Source organism: Mesoplodon bidens (genome assembly GCF_964165515.1).
Source record: "Mesoplodon bidens genome assembly, contig: HAP1_SCAFFOLD_297, whole genome shotgun sequence".
NCBI lineage: Eukaryota > Metazoa > Chordata > Mammalia > Artiodactyla > Ziphiidae > Mesoplodon > Mesoplodon bidens.
In genome coordinates this window covers 443,220-460,315 of record NW_027671184.1, presented here as the reverse complement: position 1 = coordinate 460,315, position 17,096 = coordinate 443,220, and positions in this window count along the sequence as shown.

The following is a 17,096-nucleotide window of genomic DNA, read 5'->3' as shown; positions in this document are numbered from 1 at the left end:
GCTTGCAAAATTATGATTTATTTTCTTTGAGACTTAATTTGCTATTCTGAGGATGTTTTAAGGGGCTGACCAGAAACCTACAGTCGTGTAAGATGGGAAGGGGACAGATTTAGATGTTATTTTTTCAAGCCCCCCACCCGGTTTTATTTTTTCCTTGGTGAAAGGCAGAGGAAGAAACATACATCTACTGTGTACAGCATGTCAGGTGGAAACCACATATGGAATGTCAGGCGGAAAGCACGTACTGCCCTGTGCCTTTTAGAAGCAAATATTCTACTGGGGACGACAATCACAATGGAGAACTCGGAGCCTTGCGCCCTGAAGACATCAACCTAGGGGAGGTAGCGCCCAACCCCGGCTTGGTTGGCGTGTGCGGGCGACAGAGACACAGCCTGGGCGACCACCCCTCCTCCGGCACTACTTGGCCAGGAGAGCGTGGTCATGTGCACATGTGCACCCCCTGCACACCACACCACCCACCAAGCAACCGCCATGGCCAAAGCAGAAGCGACTAGCATGACATCTGCATCCAGGCTGGGATCCAGGTTTGCTCTAGAGGTTGCCCTTCTGTGGAGGCACCTCAGAGGAGCAGACGGAAGAGACACCGGTTCCGGGGATGCCTGGTCCTACAATTCCAGGTGGGATTCCCAGCTCGCCTAACGCCCCCCCACCCGCCACTTCCTTGCTCTATATGTAGGTCCTTCCTTCGCTTCTCGGCTTACTAGAAACAAAATTCTTCCGACTGAAGATAAGATTGACCTTATTTACAAAACAGAAATAGAGTCACAGGTGTAGAAAACAAACTTATGGTTATGGCGGGGGGCAAGGGAGGGGAGGGATAAATTGGGAGATTGGGATTGACATATACACACTACTATATATAAAATAGATAACTAATAAGGACCTGCTGTAGAGCACAGGGGACTCTACTCAGTACCCTGTAATGGCCTATATGGGAAAAGAATCTAAAAAAAGAGTGGATATATGTATATGTATAATTGATTCACGTGGCTGTACAGCAGAAACTCACACAACATTGTAAACCAACTCTTGCAATTAAAAAAAAAATATCTACTTGAGGCCTGAACGATGGTAAAGAGACTCGTTCCAATAGCCTACAAACACTAGTGCACGCTGAGCTGCTAACGTCTCTTCACCTCACCTTTGCTGTGCCGCCAGGGCTGTGATCCTTTTGCTACTGTAACACCAGCCGTTTTCTTCACTAAAGCAGGAAAACCTACTGCCTAACAGTCGGTTCCCCCAAGGGGAGGAAGCTGTTCTCCTGCTGCAGATGAACTTTGGGGCTGCTAGAGCAGTTCTGTGAGACTCAGCTGAGAAGCTGAAGCAGGAAGGAAGGTGATGGCAGTTGCCCAAGAAGCTTCAGGATCTACTCAACGTAGATGGAGAACACCATGTATCTTCTGCAGCCTTGTTTCAGAGGCCCAGAAAGAGCGAGGAAGGCTGCTGAGGTCCTCAGATACCCTGCTTGCTTTGATATTCCATCAAGGAGACAACCTTTCCCCAAAGCCACACCCTTGAGCAGTGCCACCAAGTCACACCAGTGCCCCTTTCTCTACCCTTCAGAGAATACCCGGGAAAGAAATATAATAAAAGGGAGCAAAAGACCAGGTCTTTTACCATCTTCTTGTGTGGGTGATCCGTCCTCTTCTTCTAGAACATCATTTCCCTCGGACAGAAGGAAGGCACTGTGAGTCCATAAAGCAGTGAAATGAGTCTACTGATTGTCAGAAGACAGAACTAATCACCCTCATGTTATCCACACATTTCCTGTCCGTGTGAGATGGCTGGGAGGCCCAGCAGAGGCAGATTTTGCTTGGCGAGGCAGGATCGGCCCGTAGGGACCAGGTCTGAGGCACGTTCCAGAGGGACCAGGTCTGAGGCTCCTTACAGAGGGACCCTGGGACTGCCAGGAATAGCCTTGGTAATAGTTTAGCTCACACTGATTCTCTCAGGTGGAAATAAAAGTTGTCAAATGAAAAAGCAAACTGTGAGATCATAAAACTTTCAGGAACCCTTTAGGATCCCCAGTCCCATCCAGATACTCCTTTGAGAACATCTGGCTCAAGAGAAAGTTGTAGAGTCCCCACTGGGAGCTGGGCATTCCATATACTTCAGGCACACCTCCGTCAGAGCACTTCTCACGCTGAGTTATAACTCTGATTCCTCCATCATTTGGAGCTCCGGGATGGGTGGGATGGGTGGATTGGGGGCGTGGGCAGGCAAAAGCCATGTCACTCGGTCTTTGTGTCCCCCAGTGCCAGGAAGATGTGAGATGCCTGTGCCAGGTAAATACTAAGTGAATTGGAGGACAAACACCTCTCAAGGGTCTGGCCTGAAAGACTTCCCTCTGGAACTCACCCCATGCCTATTACGCTGAGACCAGCACCCTGTGGTAACCGGAGAGTCCCTCTGCTCTGCACCCTGCCTCTAACAGATCCAAGCGCACCACCTTGGTAGGCTTCTTCCAGAACAGCCCCCATCCTATATGCATCCTCTGCCAGCGCCGGCAGTCCCTCTGACCGGGGAGGGACACCAGCGTCCTCCTTGCTCTTACCTCTGCATCCTGCACTTCAGCGGTGGCGACGAGGCCCGCAAAGTTGCAGTCTGGAGACGCCGCTGGCGTCACCTGCAAAGGAGCAACAAAAGTCAAGGTGCAGATGCCACCGGTTCTCCTACCCAGCTCGCCTGGCAGCAAACCCAAACCAAGACCTCAGGACAGAAGTGGTGCCACATGGAAGATCACATCTGAGGGAGTCTTTGATTCAACAACCCGGTACCGTGTTTTCCAGGGCTCCCCTCCCGAGCACTGGGGGGCTTTGCCGATCTCCCTGGCAGGCCCTGGACTGAGGTCCTTGAGACTCGAGTACACAGCAGAGCAGAGCGGCGAGGGCGATCCCATGCTCCTCTCTTACGTCTCCTTCTTCTGAGGGGGTCCTGCTGGCGGCCCGGGGGCAGGGGACAGCCTCCCCGTCCTCTTCCGTGCCAGGGGCGATGTAGGAGCCAGACATGGAGGAGACGGTGTCGGTGCTGATCTGGGAGGACACCATGGACATGACCTTCCTTCTTCAAGTCTGGGTCCCCAGTATGTTGAGGGGGGCAGAGGCGGGGAGAAGAGTGTTTCCTGCCCTCAGCTCAGCTCTTCAGGAGGCCTGGCGCATTTGCTTCAGGCCAGCATGGAATCCCATCCCGGGAGCCTTCCCGTCACTGGAGCTGGGGGTGGCCTGTCGGGTGGGCAGACAGCGAGGGTCCCCAAAGACTGAGTTCCTGAACATTGCCCCTCATCCCTTTCCTGGCTGGCGATACATGGGGGAGGGAGGATAGGGAAGAGGTGGGAAGTGAGGAGACAGAAAGCTGGCTTCTTGCTTTGGGAAGGGACTGTACCACACCTGAGGGTGAAGTGGCTGAAGGGCTTCTCACCTCAAAAGTGGAGATCAAAGGAAATGCGAAACCTGCGCAGAGAGCTTGAGTCATGGGCTCAAAGCCACACAGGGCAAAAGAGAAAGGACAGCTCAGTGCAACATGGGGTCCTGGATTGGGATGCTGGAATGGAGAGGAGCATTACTGGGGTGATCTGCAAGACGTGAAGGGGGTCTGCGGTTACATGGGATTACCAGGTCAGTGTTCATTTCCTGATTGTGATGGTGGTACTGGGATTAAGGAGGCGTGTCCTTGTTCTAAGGAAACACACACTAAAGTATCTAGTGCTAATGGGGCAGCCTGTCTGCAACTTACTGTTAAGGGCGCAAAATATATATTGACTGGGATTACATTGAATCTCTAGATAAATACGGAGTCACTGAACGTTTTTTGAAAAAGCCACCCAGCCAAGGGCCGGGGCAGGGATGAATAGGAGGGACAGGATCCACTCTCGCTTCCCGCCCCCTCCACCGCCAACCCCCAAACGCTGCCTGCTGAAAGGGTGTGTGAAGCCCTGTGTTCTGGCCGCTTCGGAGCCCCCTCTTAGCTTTGGCTGCTCGTTGGCAGCATCCATGGACCCTTAAAAGTGCCAGTGTTTGGGTCCCAGCCCCAGAGACGCTAGTCCCAAGCATAGGGATTTTCAGGAGCTCCTGGGGATTCTTCCTGGCAGCCAGAAGCTTCTTCAGCCTTTCCTTACCTGGCAGGCAATTCTGCCAGCCCCTGACCTTGCCCCTCTTCCCCCAGCATGGGCCCAGGCAGAGGGTGAGGAGGGGGGATAGTGACCGGCCCCACCTGTCAATCCAGGGTGTACCCCTTTGGGCGGGGGCTGGAGGCTGAGCCTGGGGACCAGTGGAGAGGCTGGAGCCCCCATGTTCCCCCAGTGCTGGGGAGCGTGGGTAGGAAGGCTGGAGGGTGGTGGGGAGAGGGAGGGAGTCGTTGCTTAGGGGGTGAAGGGAGTCTCAGAGGGAGGTTGCGGCAGCCTCCTCAGCAAGCGGTGGGAAGGGGATGGGCTGCCTCCTGAGCTCTGTAAGGCCCCAACCCGGCTGGCCCTGCAGTGTGTGCACCCTTCTGAAATATTTGGAATAATTAGCAAGGGAAAGCAGCAAGTTGGCGGGGGAATGCCAGGTTGTCCTGGAGCCAGCCTCGAGTGCAAGGAAAGAAAGGGGCTTCAGGAGAAAGGGGCCCGTGGAGGCTGGGCAGGATTGTGTAGGACAGTGCCCATTTGTGTGTGTGTGAGTGTGTGTGTGTGTGTGTGTGTGTCTGTGTCTGTGCGCACGTGCACGTGAGTGCTGGGGGAAGGGGCTGTGCACCACAAGGGTGTGCTGGCGGGGCCAGGTGCGGGCTCGGGGGAGAGATGGGGTTCCAGGCAAAGCTGGGGTGAGGGGGTTGAAAGGTGCCTGCTGAGTGTCACATATTTGCTGTGCCTCAGTTTCCCCATCAGAACTCTAGTACGTTGATTCCTCACAGGCTGGAGCTGTAGGGTCTAGGCACCCCAACTTCCGTCAGCACTGATGGCCTCCCTCAGCCCCAACCTGCATCGGAAGGAAGGCCCTGGGCGGGGTGAATGAACCTCAGGGTGGCAAGTGGGGCACCAGGGGCTGGGGCCCTCTGACGTCACACCCTGTCCCTTCAGGAAGGGACCAAGGGAGGGAGGAGCTGGAGACAGGCCCAGGCGAGGACCGCAGGTGAGTCTGGGCAGGCCCTCAACTTGGGCGAGGTGGGGAACGTGAGCCGAGCCCTGGGCAAGAACGGCCTTTGTGAGTGAGTCCCCAGGGCCAGGGAGGGGGCTGTGCCTCCTTTGCCGCCTGCTCCTCGGGGCTGTGGGTACAGTCTCCCCATTGCACATATAGAGGTGCCGAGGCCCTGGCTGCAGGGGACCCCCGAGGGCCGCTTCTCAGCCCCTTTATCTCTGGGCACCCAGAGATCATGAGGAGTGCATCAGGGGACACTCTGCAGGCCTTTGGTGCCCCCCATCTTGCTCCCAGCCATTCCCCCTTGGGCCGTGGCCTCCCCAAAACTGGCCCATGCTTTTCCCCAGAGAAAGTTGCAAGCAGGTCCATTTTGAGACTTTTTAAAACTTTATTTTTAAAAATGTTTTTATTGTAAATAACTTTCTATGAAAAAGGTTAGAATGCCCGATGGGTTAGGAGAGTGGATGTGGGATGCAGCCCAGGGCGTTTATGGTGGAGCAAGACACTCCCCTGCAGGAGTGCAAGCAAGGGCCGGGGCCATCCCCCCATTCCTGGTCCCAGTGGTTCTAGCAAGCACTGCGTCCCTCCCAGTTAAGCCTCAGCTATAGCTACACTCACTACATTAGTCTGTCTGTCCCCTTTCCCTCTGCAGCTTGGCTGCCCCAGCCCCTAACCCCCAGATCCCCATCTCCCCGCTGCTCTCAGCCTCAAGTTGGGCTCAAAGATTAGGGACACATGCCCTCTGCCCCACCTCTTAGGGATGAAGCCAGAAGATCCCAGAGGCCTTAGAAAATCTCCTGGCTCCACCCAGCACCCCGGCCTCCTTTCTGTCTCCTCTCTCTTCCCCCCTCCGAGTTGCTCCTCCTCACAGACTGCTGGGAGAGGCCTCTTGGGTGTTAATTTGCAGTCACCTAATCAGCATTTGTTGTACCTGGGAACTTGCTCTGGATAGAGACCTGGGGAGGAGAGCAGGAGAGAGAGAAGCTTCGAAGCTAAGGTGTTCTGGGGCGGGCCCTGTACTGATGTTTCCAGCTTGGCCAGGGCCCCTCCAAGCTGCAGCTCTCATAGTGCAGGGCCCTTAGCGTGTCTCTGGGGCAGGGAAGAAGTGGGTCAATGAAACACTGTGTGTATGGGGGGCTGGGGAGCGGAGGCAGCAATTTTGGTCCTGGGCCCCAATTCTCAGCCTGCTGGACTAGAATCTGAGGATGGCCTGGGCTGGGGGCCGTGTGGCCTGGTGGGTTGACCTGGCCCAGCCCCTGCCTGGGTGGTAGGGTGTCCATGGGCCTGCACTGGGGGGAGGGGGGCAGCCTGGGCCCAGACTTCGGTGCTGTCTGGAGGTGGGGCAGGCCCTGGATTCTTACAAGAAGGCGGCCAGGCTGTCCCAGTCATGCAGGTCAGAGGCCAGTGTGGCATCCCCGGCCTCAAAGAGGGGCTCGGGGGGCAGGGAGCTACGGGTGCTCTCGTCCCAGGGGTGCTCCAGGAAGGATGGGGCCAGGAAGGTCTCATCAAAGTCCAGGCTTTCGGTAGCCTGCTCCACTGGAGGCCCCCAGGTAACAGGGCAGTCGATGTGGTGGCCATGGATGGTGAGGTCCACGTCCCCGTGTGAGGCAGGGCTCAGCGGCGGGATCAGCTCCGAGGTCTCCAGCGTGCCCAGCTCCCCGTCCAGCATGCCAGAGTCCAAGAGGGCCTCCCAGTCAAAGTTGCCCTTGAGGGGTTCCAGCTCAGCCTGCTCCTCCTGGGTCAGCAGCAGGGGGCTGGAGGGCCGCGGGACCTTGGCCTCCTGCTTGGGCAGCGGCTGTTGACGCTTACGCCCCAGCCTGCCCTCGCCTGCACCCCAGCCCGCCTCCCCAGTGGCCTCCTCGAACTCCCGCAGCAGCTGCTGGGCCACGGCGCTCACGGTCAGTGGCCCGACCCATGGGGCGGCGCTGGGCTCTGGCGCGGCCTGGCCGGCTGAGGCCGGGTGGATGTGGACTGGGGGCAGCCGCCGCTTCTTCAAGGCCCCACTCAGCAGCCACTCGGCGTACTGGGGGTCGATGCGCCAGAAGCCCCCCTTGCCTGGCTCGTCCTTCTCCCGAGGCACCTTGATGAAGCCCTTCTTCAGGGACAGGTTGTGGCGGATGGAGTTCTGGACACAGGGAGATAGGAGAGAAGGAAGACAGCTGGGAGAGTGGGTGGGGTCAGTGATGGGGGGCTCCTAGCGCCACTGCCAGTCCCACCACCACCTTCTCTCCGATGGGGGCAGGGGAGACAGAAGCGCTGCTCCGAGCGAGAGGCTCTGGGACACCCGCCACGGGGCACCAGGAGCTGGGAGTGCTGTCGGGGGCTTTTGTTCCCTTTTGCCAGGACATCTGCCTGCTCAGTCATCCGAGCCCTGTGCCGCAGTGTGGCTCTCAGTGCCAGTCTGTCCTGCCCTCCGTCCCTTACCCCGCTGCTTGCGGCCTCTGGTCAAAGGCCTTGGCTCCCCCAGGTCCTGGACGGCCATCTCCCTCTGCCTGGGCCTGGCTGGCCTTCTCTGTTTGTGAAATGAGTGAGTGGGTGTGAGGGTGTGTGTGTGGGGGGCGATGAAGTGTGGGAGGATCTGATGACTTTCCTTGTTTCTAGAGCCGGCTGCTGGCCTGGGCCCTAACCCACCATGTCCCCCTCCTCCCACCCCAGGCTCTGAGGCCTCAGTTGATTATTACCCAGCCAAGAGCATAGCGCTCATTCCTGGGGGCTCTCAGGCTTGGGGTAGGGTGGGGGGTGGTGGAGGGTGTCTGCTTTCTCACCAAGGTTACAAATGGTACCTGCCCCAGGGTCAGGGCCCAAGCAAACGTGGAATAGCTGTGATCACAGGAACTCTGATCCTGTGACCTGTGCCACAGGGAAGGATCTGTGCATCCTCAGGGTCTCTGTCCCCAAGTAGCCCCTGATCCTGATGGTCGAAGAGGCTCAGGGCAGTGTGTGCCCAGCCTGAATCACCATCCTGCCTTGTTCACGCCTGGGTGCACAGTCCAAACCACGCTGGGGCACAGGGGTCTGGGGCCTGGTGGGTGGGGCCGGCATGTGAGTAGTGCCCCCTGGCAAGACTGGGAGGTTTACATGGTGGTCTGGGCCCCTTGGCTGCTCTGTGCCAGGTTCCGGAGATTTGAACATGAAGCCAGTGTGGGAGGAAAGGAGGAAAGAGCCCCTGTGGAAAGCACGTGGCTGAGATAATTGTCCCCCCAGGGAGGTTGATGAGAAGAGGGGGAGGAGTGTAGGCAGGAATCTAGGGAGGGCTTGGGGTGGGGGCTGGCACAGCAGCTTTCGGAAGGCCCCGTAGCCCTTCCACTGGGACACAGATGGCCTTCACACTCTGCAGCACACCCCTCTCCCCTCCCAGAGCCCCTCCAGCCAACTGAAAGCAGGCGGGATGCAGAGCCTGGCATCAACGATGCTCTGCCTCCAGTCAGACCCTGACAAACTGACCTTGAGGAGGGTAGTGTGTAGGAATTCCAGGACTTGGGACACAAATGTGTCCCTCAGTCCATCAACCTAACCTGGGGGGCTGTGTCCATGCATAGTTCAGCCCTGGTCTTTGGGCTGAGCCTGCCGGATGAGTGACAAGATCTTTCCACTTGAACCTCTATGTCGGCACCCCTGCAGCCCTCTGAACATCCTCCCTCCTCCGTCTCTGAAGTCAAAGGGGCAGCAGTCCAAGCACTGGGCTCCCTTGAGGTCCTTCCTGGACGGCCTTCCTCTCTCGGGGCCCTGGCCGTACCGCGCCTACTTGGCCTGCGGATCTGGGATGTGAGTCCAGTCCGCGCGGGCATGGGCAGGGAGGGAGGGAGTGCCTCCCTACCTGCCAGGTGGGATCAGCGTGGCGGAAGTAACAGAAGTTGTCCGTGATCCACTTGTAGATGGCCGACAGGGTGATCTTGGTGGCCTTGCTGGCCTGCATGGCCATGCAGATGAGCGTGGCATACGAGTAGGGCGGCTTCACGTGCGGGTTGGTGGCGTAGTCCACGTCGTCGGGAGGCGAGGCCTGCAGCCCCGAGGGGGCGCTCCGCGGCGTGCACAAGGACGTGGGCTTGCCGGGTGTGTGTGGCTGCCCCAGGCAGGCGGGGTCCGCCGCCAGGGGAGACCCCGGCTCGGCCGAGCCTGACAGCTCGTGGTAGCCGTGAGGGTCGGTGTACCCCGAAGGCAGGGCGGGGACCTTGGCGTTGACAATAGAGAATTCCTGCAGCCACTGCAGGCTGGTCAGGCTGTCATTCAGGGCATTGGACTCCTCCAGGCCGCCTTCCGGTCCGGCCTCCTCCGCTGCCCCTGCTCCCGAGACGCGTAGCCAGCTCTCCGCCATATCTGCGGGCACTCTCCGAGGGGGCTGTCAACATCCACGAGCCGAGCCGAGGGTGGCCGCCGAGCTCTCCGGCCCGCTGACTCCCGCGGCTTCAGTTACGCAGCCTCCCGGAAGCGGGCTTCCATCCCGCGATCCTGGAGTAGCCTCCTCCAAAGGGAATGTGGTGCCTGCGGGAACCAGAGAGGGAACTGAGCCCTCTTTCCACACCCGCGAAGGGAGAGTGTGTGCGAGGGGGGAGGCTCTTACTAAAATCCTTCCTGCAGCTGGGGAGGATCTTTTACTGCCGAGGTCTGGGAAACAGAAGGTGTGCCCGGGGGTCCGACCCACACGGGGTTCGCCTCGCTCTTTTCCTCTTGGATCTTTTAGAGGAGACTTAATTAGCCAAACGAGGGAATAGTGTAGGGGCATGCGAGGCCACCCCTTTCTCCCTCAAAGCGGGGAATTAACCCCCCTCTCTCCGTCCACAACCAATGGAAATGGGGCGAGAGAGTCCAGGAGGGCAGTACGACGGGTCGGGGGGCGGGGGAGGTCGTCTGATCTTTGAAAAGGGATATTAGGATGGGGATCAAGGGGAAGGAAGGAAACAATACAGAGAGTTATAAGGGGGCGGGAAGTGAGTGTCCCCCAAACGCCTCTGATGTCAGTCCCCGGGCCCACCACTTCCGTCGGGGACCGATGGGAGAGCGGGCTGCTACTGACGCCCTCCCTTCCCACGGCCTGCAGCCCTCCCCGTCCCTTACCTGGCTCAGAGCGCAGCCCGGGCCAAAGGAAGGTTCTCAAAGAAATTCCTCCCACCGCCCACCCTCACCGCGGCTCTCTGCTCCCAGCTCGAGGGCCCAGCCAGCAATAGTCGTCGCCACTCACGCCCGCCGGCGCCTCTCTGAAAGCCAGCGGCCAGGGACCGGCACTCAGTCGCCGCTCACAAGGCGTCTCCTGCTGCCGTGGCGACGCCCCGCCCATATAAACAGCTTCCGCTTCTGCCATTGGCCAGGGCATCTCCAAAGAGACCGCGGGCTCTTAACCGCTCTCTCACGCGGTAACTCTCTTCCAGCTCCCTCCTGCCGCCCTCTCCCGCGCGCGACCCAGTCCCCTACCCGCCATCGCGTCCCGGCTCCGCGCATTCCCGCCCGAGGGCCCCGCGCAGGGCTCGGAGAGGCGCGCGGCTCGGCGCTCCCGCAGAGGCCCCGGGGCCCTCGGCGAGCAGTTCGCCGCGGGAACCGTACTCCGCCCCACCCCTTTCCCATCTGGGCTGCTCAGAGGTGGCGACGGCTCCTGGGACGCAGCCCGTGGCGCGGGAGCCAGGGCTGGGTGCATGCTTGGGGCTTTCCTTTCCTCTCCTCTGGGCTGCGAGTGGCACTTCCTCACGTTTCTGCGGCCTGTCCCTGTCTCCCGACCGAGTGTCGTCTTGGTGCCCGCAAGCAGGTCTCACTCTCCGATGCCACCTGCCGCTCAGGTCTGCAGAAACCGCAGCCCCGGTCGCAGACACCCCAAGGCGGCTAGGGTAATCCAGTGTTTCCCGGTAAGCGCTCCCTCCCCGCCCCGTCCTCAGCAAGATTCCCAGAAGCTGACATTCCAGAGGCTTCTTCGCAAGTGCTCTCCCTCCTTTCCAGATAGCCGAGGAAACAGAGCCGGTGGGTGAAACCCAGGAAAGCCGTGGACTTGCCAAATTCTTTGACTGGGGTCATTTGCCCCATTAATTTCACCAGCCTTAAAGTGACGCCCTAACGGTGGACTGTGGTCCTTCCTCCTCCCCTCCCCCAGCCTCCCTCTAGTCACCAGCTTTCCTGCTCTTCAATTATTGAGGAGCAGCAGTTGGAAGTTCTCTGGTTGAAGGGGGTGGGTGGAGGTGAGGGCTCCTTATCAGGCCTCTGCGCAGGAGCTGTGCCCAGGGGATGGTACACCAGCTCCCACCCAGAAACATGTCTTTCCCTCTACCCCTTGCCCACTCTCACTCCTCCATGTCCAGCTTGTCTTGAGTCAAAGTTTTTTTTTTCTTCCCAAGTATTTATTGTTTTTATTTTTATTTTATTTTTATTTTTTATTAGTTTCTGCTTTATAACAAAGTGAATCAGTCATACATATACATCTGTTCCCACATCCCTTCCCTCATGCATCTCCCTCCCTCCCACTCTCCCCATCCCACCCCTCCAGGCGGTCACAAAGCACCGAGCTGATCTCCCTGTGCTCTGCGGCTGCTTCCCACTATCTATCTACCTTACGTTTGGTAGTGTATATATGTCCATGCCTCTCTTTCGCTTTCTCACAGCTTACCCTTGGTTGAGAGTCCGCCTGCCGATGCAGAGGACACGGGTTCGTGCCCCGGTCCGGGAAGATCCCACATGCCACGGAGCGGCTTGTCCCGTGAGCCATGGTGCTGAGCCGGTGCGTCCGGAGCCTGTGCTCTGCAACGGGAGAGGCCACAACAGTGAGAGGCCCACGTACCACAAAAAACAAAACAAAACAAAACAAAAACATTTGTATTTCCACTAATAAACTCAAATTATCTTTGCTTTTTCCCATCACACTCCCCAGAGCCTTTTCACAGAATTGTCACTCTTCCGCTGGCCACTATCCTGCCGCCTGTGTGATACTCCATCAGATTCCTTGGAGGCCCGTCTACCTAGCACGGCCTCGTGATTCTAATCAGCTCACCACCTACAATGGTCAACTCAGATTTCCTCCCTTTGAGAACCTTGCAGAACAATCTCAGAACATACCATCGCCCCCCCCCCACCTTGGTCTCAGGGCCAAAGAAGACCCAGAGGCTTCTTAGCGGAAGAGGTGCTGGAATGACACAGGTGCTTTCTCAGCATCACTCCCACAAGGCTGATGAGAGCAGCGAGGATGGGGACCTGAGCCATCCTTGCCGCCAGCTGGGGCTCCTGGCAGAGCACCTGTGGGCCTGGGGAGGGTGGACCAGGGGATGCTCCCCTGGCTCCCTCCTTGTGGTCGCTCCGTGAGGGGAGTGGCATCCGTGTGGGGAGGGTAACAGCGTGGAGAGGGAGACCAAGTGCCTGAGAAGCTGTCCTGACGGCCAAGCCAGCCTGAGGCACCTCAGTCATAGGATGGAACTTTGAACTTACAGCTGAGCGTGGTGAGGTCTGTTGATTCCACGGGAACTACCACAGTGGATGCTCCTGTCATTAACCTGACATTAACCCGACAGATGCTTCCAGAGAGTTCCCCAGCTCTTTATTACCAGTGTGACGCTAATAGCAGAACCCGAGAAACATTTTACCAAGAGAGCAGATGCACTTTCCTTCTCCCGTAAGAGCCCTTGAGACCTCGAGGTGAGGCTACGATGCGACCCTCAACTCCCTCTCCCGGCAGCCGCCACTGTCATTCGGTTTCATGTCTGGCCTGAACGGTGAAGCCAGGTTAATCTCAGAATGGCTGGCTCTCGAGATCACCGTAAGGAAGCCCAGGCATTGTTTTCCTTCCAGGTCTCGCTCCCCTGCCGCAATCCCAGAGTGGAATAAACATCCACCAGCAGGTTGGCCCGAAGGAGTTAGGGAGAGGAGGAAGCACAAGGCCTGTGGTCAGTTTCCACCAGCATGGGTGGCTGAAACAATTCCCAGGAGCTCTCTCTGCCAAACTCGGGGGTTGGTGGGCGGCCACTGCGGGGAGGCAGGAGCCTAGATTCCTCTCTTGAGGCCCAGTGAGCGGCTGGCCTGCACAGCTGCCACAGACTCAGGGCGGAGTGAGGGCAGAGATGGCATCTTCCCCAACTAGTGACCAAAACAAATCCTGCCTGTAACCTTTGCCACAGAAGCATCCCCGCTTTTGTGGATCAGGGATTAATCTAGTCTCACAAATATGTTTTTTCCTGGAAAATTTCAGCATATTAAATACAGGCTCTTCCCAGTTAGGAATGGAAGCCTCAGCGAGGGCCCCTCGGATGTGCACGTGCCCAGCAAGCTTGGGGTTGGGTGTCGGTGAACATGAACTTTCACATGAATTCTGGATAGCCTAAATGAGTTTCAAAATAAACAAACTGGACAGACAGACGTACATTTGGCAAAAAGACATGAGAAACAAATGGACAGACAGAAGCCAGGTAAAGAGTAGGAAGGCAGGAAGTGAAGTGTACCCTGGACCTCAGCCGCTCTGGTCCAGGCCTGGCTGGGTCAACACTAAGTGGATAGGCTGGCAAGCCCCTGGGAAGGCCGTGGGAGGTGTCTCTGGGGATTATGGCTTCCTCCACCACAAGCCTGCATGGGACCAGAGGGGTGAGGACCTGGGTCTTTTGCAATCTGATGGAGAGTGGCAACCACAGGAGTTTGTGTCCCTCCAGCACCTGTAGCCACGTTGCCAAGGGAGTAAAGCACTGGACCCACGATGGGACGTGGCTGTCCTGAAGCTTAAACATGTCCAGGGCATGTTTAAGAGATTACAAACCATGCAACATGAAGGCAGTCTCTGCCGTGAACCCAGAAGGGGCAATTTCGACCTAGTCCACCGGGCAAGATGTGGCTTTAGAGCCATGGTTGGTGAAGCCCTTGGTGAGCATGGAGCAGGGGAACATCAGTGCCCAGAGTGTGACTGACAGGTGGGCTCCTCCTGAGAACTCATCCCGGATTCAGTTTAGTGTCATGAGAAGGAATAAGGGGCACGTTGATGGCCCTGATTGAATTTACAGAGTTAGGGCTCCAGGGAGAAGAGTCACCCTCGACCCCTGATCGTTCCTTTGGGATCCAAATCTAGGGAGCACAAGGCAACTGGTGGTCGCCCAGGGCTCACTGGGTCACAGAGCTAGTCTATAAAATGCAGGCTTTGAAATTCCTCTCTGATCCTAACTAACCACTCTCCTCTGAGGGGCTACAGGTTCCCTTTTCAAGGGCTCAGGCTCGCTTTGCAAGACCTTATCACAGAAGCTGTGTCTGCCTTAAACTGCCTGTTGATGGAAACAAGACCAGGCCCCCTGCCATGGGATCTGCAAGATCATGATGGAGGGGGCATGGTCAGGCCAAATCGGAAGGCTTTGTGGGTATTTTTGCGCCTTTCTCCATGCCCAAATAGATTCGTTTAGAGCAGAGTCGCTCTTTGCCCAAGGACTCTCCCGAGGCTGCCTCACTTCCTTTCAGCAACTGGCTCCCAGCACCTTAGCAAAGCCCATGCCTTCTTGCAGGAACTGCAGGGCAGGAGATGGGTGTCCCAGGATGAGAGCAGGGGAGCGTCTCCCACCAAGTTCATGTTCAGCAGACTGCCACTCACCGGGTAAGCAGACCGCACAGCACAGCTTATTGTCCAGTGCTTTCATGCTGGCGATGTCAAAGTTATTATTATTGTCACACTCCGTACCTAGAAATGCGAATGTCCTCTGGCCTGTAATGGAGTTAAGGCAGTTAGAGAGGACCAGGCTGTGTTTTCCTCTGCTTTGCTGTCCTTAAAATAAAAATCTTAAGGATGGAGACAAAAAACATCAAATCATATGTTAAAAAGAAGACAATAATTAAGTGGGTAGAGTGGACAATAAAGGAAACTGTGTGGGTACGTTTGTGTTCTCGCTCTGTTCTGCTCTGTTTCCTTAACTGGCCCCTTTCCAGCCTTCGTTCCTGGGAAATCAGACCCTGGGGAGGTCTGTGGGATTCGGACACGCAGACCCGGGCCCACAGCAGAGCTAAGCCAGGCTGGAAGAGCTAGGAGAGCCTCGGGGGAAGTGACCCCGGACTCCGGCCTGTGTCTGTCGGTGCACGTGGGGTGTGTTTATGACCACAAGGCTCTGCGAAATGACTAATACATAAAATGACAATTAAAGCTCTTTGGTCCCGTAATTTTGCACCTCAAATCAAAGAATCGCATTGTTCTCAAAATTATGATTTATTTTCTTTGAGACTTAATTTGCTACTCTGAGGATGTTTTAAGGGGCTGACCAGAAACCTACAGTCGTGTAAGATGGGAAGGGGACAGTTTTAGATGTTATTTTTTCAAGCTCCCCACTCGGTTTTTTTTCCTTGGTGAAAGGGAGAGGAAGAAACATACATCTACTGCGTACGGCATGTCAGGTGGAAACCACATATGGAATGTCAGGCGGAAACCACGTACTGCCCTGTGCCTTTTAGAAGCAAATATTCTACTGGGGACGACAATCACAATGGAGATCTCGGAGCCTTGTGCCCTGAAGACATCAGCCGAGGGGAGGTAGCGCCCAACCCCGGCTTGGTTGGTGTCTGCGTGCGGCAGAGGCACAGCCTGGGCGACCACCCCTCCTCCGGCACTACTTTGCCAGAAGAGAGTGGTCATGTGTGCATGCGCACCCCTGCACACCACACCGCCCCCCAAGCAACTGCCATGGCCAAAGCAGAGGTGACTAGTGTGACATTTGCATCCAGGCTGGGATCCAGGTTTGCTCTAGAGGTTGCCCTTCTGTGGAGGCACCTCAGAGGAGCAGATGGAAGAGATACCGGTTCCTGGGACGCCTGGTCCTACACTCCCAGGTGGGATTTCCAGGTCACCTCCGCACCCCCACTTCCTTGCTCTATATGTAGGTCGTGCCTTCACTTCTCGGCTTACTAGAGACAAACTTCTTCCGATTGAAGATATGATTGACCTTATTTAAAAAACAGAAATAGAGTCACAGGTGTAGAAAACAAACTTATGGTTATGGCGGGGGGCAAGGGAGGGGAGGGATAAATTGGGAGATTGGGATTGACATATACACACTACTATATATAAAATAGATAACTAATAAGGACCTGCTGTAGAGCACAGGGGACTCTACTCAGTACCCTGTAATGGCCTATATGGGAAAAGAATCTAAAAAAAGAGTGAATATATGTATATGTATAATTGATTCACGTGGCTGTACAGCAGAAACTAACACAACATTGTAAACCAACTCTTGGAATTAAAAAAAAATATCTACTTGAGGCCTGAACGATGGTAAAGAGACTCGTTCCAATAGCCTACAAACACTAGTGCACGCTGAGCTGCTAACGTCTCTTCACCTCACCTTTGCTGTGCCGCCAGGGCTGTGATCCTTCTGCTACTGTAACACCAGCCGTTTTCTTCACTAAAGCAGGAAAACCTACTGCCTAACAGTCGGTTCCCCCAAGGGGAGGAAGCTGTTCTCCTGCTGCAGATGAACTTTGGGGCTGCTAGAGCAGTTCTGTGAGACTCAGCTGAGAAGCTGAAGCAGGAAGGAAGGTGATGGCAGTTGCCCAAGAAGCTTCAGGATCTACTCAACGTAGATGGAGAACTCCATGTATCTTCTGCAGCCTAGGCTCAGAGGCCCAGAAAGAGCGAGGAAGGCTGCTGAGGTCCTTAGATACCCTGCTTGGTTTGATATTCCATCAAGAAGACGACCTTTCCCCAAAGCCACACCCTTGAGCAGTGCCACCAAGTCACACCAGTGCCCCTTTCTCTACCCTTCAGAGAATACCCGGGAAAGAAATATAATAAAAGGGAGCAAAAGACCAGGTCTTTTACCATCTTCTTGTGTGGGTGATCCGTCCTCTTCTTCTAGAACATCATTTCCCTCGGACAGAAGGAAGGCACTGTGAATCCATAAAGCAGTGAAATGAGTCTACTGATTGTCAGAAGACAGAACTAATCACCCTCATGTTATCCAGACATTTCCTGTCCGTGTGAGATGGCTGGGAGGCCCAGCAGAGGCAGATTTAGCTTGGCGAGGTAGGATCGGCCCATAGGGA